We start from the raw sequence: 5,274 nt of genomic DNA, 5'->3' as shown, positions 1-5,274 counted from the left end.
AATTAGAGAGTCAAGATAGATGCCAAAAAAATGAAGTTACATTATGATTTGTATAACACAACACAAGAAGGATAATTATGGAGATGAAGAACATAATTCATAGTCACAGCTCACAGCCTGAGGATAATTAAAACTAAAGGGGTTACACCTGAGATCATTTTGGTCACAGGCTGAAGATAATTAAACAAACGTTCTATAGTCAATCAGAAAGTAGCAGCTTTAATTTGGGCACGAGTTTCCGTCTTTAGAATCTAAATCAAGTTGTATAACCAAATCACGAATGTGTGGCTGTGTCCTGTGTGTTGTCTTTATGCGTTTCTTGCGTAACAAGGACATGCCATCACATTGCCTCTTCTTCGTATCTGGAGGCTGGACATCGTCAGCTGATTTCAGAAACGAGTGATTAAAAAGCATGTCTTCACTCCAACGCGCTCTTGGATTCCTGAACAGACAATTATTCAGGAAATCTTTGGTCTCTGTAGACAGATTGGGATTCTCAAAATTTGGTTTCGAATTGGATGATTCCCATAGGGGTTTTCCAGTGATCATCTCGTAAACAGTGCATCCAAGTGACCAAATATCAACTCCTGGGCAGTACTCCTTCTTAAGTAGAGCTTCAGGTGCCATGTACCCTTTAGTTCCTAGCTCTGTGCCCCACGTTCTCTTTCCAGTTCTGCTCAAATGTTATGGAAAGTCTGAAATCAACTATCTTTGCCACCTCGGCCATACCATCATCACCATCAGTAGTAAGAAGAATGTTTTGGGGTTTTATGTCGCAATGAAGAATTCCTTTTTTGTGAATCAAACTGATCCCTAAAACAAAATTTTTGGTGTACTTTTGGACTTGAAACTCAGGCAATCCTTGTTCATCAATACGATCAGCTAGGCTTCCAGCTGAGGCATATTCGAGCAGCAAATTATAAAGATATAAGTCATCTTCGTAGTTGACATTAAATCCAAAACATCGAATAATTTGAGGACAATCCTCAAACATTCCTAAGAATTTACTTTCATTTTGAAGAGACTGAGAGCGGTTCAACATACAAGATTTAACAGCAATGAGAGACGATATCATAAGAGAAGGGGTATCAGTAGATCAGAAGCCAATGATACAAAACCATAGCTTCCTTTCCCTAATGTTCTACCTCTCTGCCACTTAAATTTCGTTTGTTTTTTCTCCATTACAATTATTTCACACTGTTTTCTTTTTTTCTTGAATGTGAGCTCTTTTCTTAGTGTATTTATAGGAGTCATGATAAATGATCAGATGAGATCATAATTAAAATGGGTTGAATTTTAGTCAATAAAAATGAATTTGGATAAATTCGTTTCAACCAATTCTTTGACCCATTTTTACCCTTCTTTGTTCTTTTATGGAATTTTATTTAGTTTTTCCATTTATTTTTATTTTTATTTTTTCCTATTTTAGTTCTTCTTATCTATTTCTTTTTTTTTATATCTTTAAAATGGAGTATTAAAAAAGTATATTTATTGTCCATATTCTTATAAGTTAACAACAGATTTGATATTCATATTTTGATCTAACTCATTAAAATATAAATAAAATGTACGGATTTTATGTAGCAGTTTTGTTTCCTATTTTTTCTGTTTTTCCCTTTCATAGTGCTAGTAGAAGAAATTTTATTAAACTTTTCCATATTTACTTCTTTTATTATATGAAAATTTAAAGTTGTATAAAATTAATAAAATAAAGTTGTGATTTATCAAAAAGGACTAACTTGAATTCTAAGTCCTTCACTTGATTAATGAATCAAGTGAAGAACTATCACTACTTAATATCAAATCCTAATAAGACAATTCTCATTTTACAATTATAAAATGAACTTATCTTTTGAAATTTTATTTATTGGATAAATATAATAAATTTAAAATGAATTGAATGCTAATTTAGTAAAAATGAATTTGGTCAAATATATGGAACAAAATGATTTTAACTCATTTTTACTCCTTTTTCATTCGTGGAAAATTTTATTAAGTTCTTAGCTTCTTCATTTTTTTATTTTTTTAATTTTACTTCTTCTTATCTATTTCTTTCTTCGTGTCTTTATAATATATTTTAAAGTGTATTTATTAATTATGATAAATGTATAATTACATTTAAAGTGTATTTATTAATTATGATATGATAAATGTATAATAACATTTCTGCACTTAAATCGTCAAATAAATCTGTTAAACAAAATTAAAAGAAAAATAACATTATTTTCATGAAACTCTATAAATAAAAAAAACAGTATCATATAAACTCACAAAACATATATTTATCACCATTTATAAGATTCAATTTCAGACTTAGCTTGTCCAGGGGATTATAAGTTCGAGCTGAGAAAATTGTTTCTTGTAGAAATGCAGAGTAAGGTAGCATATAATAGATTCTTGTGGTCCAATTTTACAAAAATAATAATTCAAAATTTTGCAGAATAAGGTGGTGTACAATAGACCTCGGTGTTGCAATTTTTATTTTTATTTTTAAAAAAAAACGGACTTCTTGTGGTCAAATAACTCAATATATTTAACTTTCAATTAATAAAATGTATATTTTTGGTTCCTTCTTGTAGAAATATATTAAGTTTGAGCTGGCTTACCATGGTCAAATATGGATACTTGTATTTTACCCATATGTGTCGTTATTCTTATAGGTTATCAATAGATTTGAAATCCATATATATCCAAATAAAATACAAGTGATCCACTCATTGAAATATGAATAAAATGGATTGATTTTAAAAATATGGACTAAACTAAAATTGTCAGCTCTAGTGTAGTTGTAACACTTCGTAAATTCTATACTAATTATCTAAATTATTCGTCGTGAGCGTATTAAATTGAGCCAAGTGATATTATACATGTGTTAAGGTTCATTCCTATGTGTGAGAAGTGTATTAGATGTAGTTTAGAGTCATACAAGACCTCTATCTCAAAGTCAAGTTCAAACCTTTCCTACCGACTAAGTTTTCGCATGAGTTCATATAAGAGTAAACTTAAAATGACCATATCTCTTATAATATAAAGAGTTAGGTGACTCATAACCTATCAAATTAAACTTCGACGAGTCCTCTTTCCAACTCCATCAACCGTTTGTCAATCAGAGTCCGAAGTAAGAAATTATGACTTATTTATCAGAGATGCTCTAACCGGTGGAAGTCCGCGACCAGGTCCGCGACATGGAGAGGAAGCAAACCTTACTTCCCGTTTATATGAAATATCATCTTAATTCCAACTCCTGTTTTTATTTTTTGATGATCTTTTTGTTCTAAAAATCTTTGGTGGAGTTATCTGAATCGTGACTCTAAATGTGTAAAAAATCATTTTTTCATAATTACACCCTCTCATTTCACTCATAAATTTCTATGTTCAAGAACTTCAAGAAACCTCAAGGCTAGAGTTCATCTTCCAAGGTTCTCCATCAAGTTTCATCACTAAGGTATGTAAGACTGTCTCCACGTGTAACAACTTGTTCTTCCCCACAAACTACGTTTTCATGATTCATAAAAACCCTTCATGAATGAATTAGGGTTAGAACGAAACCTCATATTCTTGAATCTTTCTTGATTCTTCATGAAATCCCAATCTCCATGAAAGTATTTCAATTTCTTGATAATTATTTAATTACCCATGAGTTTTTACAAGATTTCCTCTATGAAAGTATTTAAATTTCTTGATAATTCTTCTACGCATGAGTTTTTTAAGATTTTCTACATGAAATTATGAATGATTACTAAAAGAAGAAATTCTTTTTTTGAGAACTACGTTAATGATTTTCTTTATAGATTCTTGATAACTCTTTGGCGATTTCTTAATATTTTCTTGGAAATTCTTATGTTATGAACCCTAGAACTATGAGTTATGAAAGTTCCCAAATTTAAGACTTTAATTATGATGCTATCTTATGATTTTTTGTATAACTTTATTATTATGATATGATATATGTCTCATGAATGCAAATTTATGATTCATGAATTGTAACCTCATGACATGATGATATGAATGAAATTTATGAGCTATGGTCGTTAAATGTTATGAATATGAGTCTTCGGGCTAATCCATGATCACATGAGCTTAAGAGATCTAAGCAGTCGACCGAAAGGCATAAGTCTAAATGAAAAACGTCTAAAACTACGTTTGTCGACGTAGGTTATGGACCATACCGTTGGTTCAGGTGACTCATTTTATGTCATGACCCCCGTCAATTCCTTTGAATTTCATTCTTGCTAACGTACTCCCCAGGCGGGATACTTAACGCATTAGCTACAACACTGCACGGGTCAATACACACAACATCTAGTATCCATCGTTTACGGCTAGGACTACTGGGTATCTAATTCCATTCGCTCCCCTAGATTTCGTCTCTCAGTGTCAGAGTTGGCTCAACAAAGTGTTTTCGTCGTTAGCGTTCTTTCTGATCTCCATGCATTTCATCACTCCACCAAAAATTCCCTATCTACAACAAATTCGATTATCAGGGACAAATAATTTCGTCATTTATAAATCATATTTCGTCACTAAAATTCTTGTGAGACAAAAAATAATTCGTCACTCAGTCATCACTAAATGCGTGTCTCTAAAAGTATACAAAGACGATTTAGTGCTTCGTCGCTAAAAGTATTATATTAACTACAAAAAGAAAAATCGTCCCCAAANATTCGTCACTCAGTCATAACTAAATGCGTGTCTCTAAAAGTATACAAAGACGATTTAGTGCTTCGTCGCTAAAAGTATTATATTAACTACAAAAAGAAAAATCGTCCCCAAATGCTTAAACATTTGTGACAAATTCATTTGTCTTAAAAAATATATTTTTTGTAGATAATAGTATATTTTGTCACTAAAAAGGTTATTACTATCGACAAAATTATATCGTCGCTAATGACTATATTTTATATACCAAAAATTATTTTGTTATTAAATGTATTAATTAGGGACAATTTTATTATTATAAAAAAGATTAATTTTCCTATTATCCTCCCCCACCCCCCACACCCCATCTCAAATTTATTTTAAACTCCTCCCTGGGAGCTCTCACATCATGCTTTCTTGGGGATTCGAACTCACAACCTTAAGGTTGGAAGTGAGGAGTGCTTACCATCAGATCAACTCTCTCTTGTCTCTCATTTTTAATTTATTTTCTACTTCATTCACTTCTTTCAAATTTAACTTTTGTAGATATAATATATTATATGATTATTTATACACATACACAAGTGCATGAAATTTACCACCCACAATTCATTCAAATGTAGATTATATTTTAAT

At 31.0% G+C, this 5,274-nt stretch overlaps 1 pseudogene; it reads right to left on the bottom strand.

Annotated features, from left to right (window-relative positions):
* Positions 1-219: 219 nt before the first annotated feature.
* On the bottom strand, positions 220-1,182 carry LOC125847199 (mitogen-activated protein kinase kinase kinase 20-like; annotated as a pseudogene).
* Positions 1,183-5,274: the final 4,092 nt, after the last annotated feature.

This window comes from Solanum stenotomum, chromosome 12 (genome assembly GCF_019186545.1).
Source record: "Solanum stenotomum isolate F172 chromosome 12, ASM1918654v1, whole genome shotgun sequence".
Lineage (NCBI taxonomy): Eukaryota > Viridiplantae > Streptophyta > Magnoliopsida > Solanales > Solanaceae > Solanum > Solanum stenotomum.
This window is presented reverse-complemented; position numbering and strand designations above follow the sequence as displayed.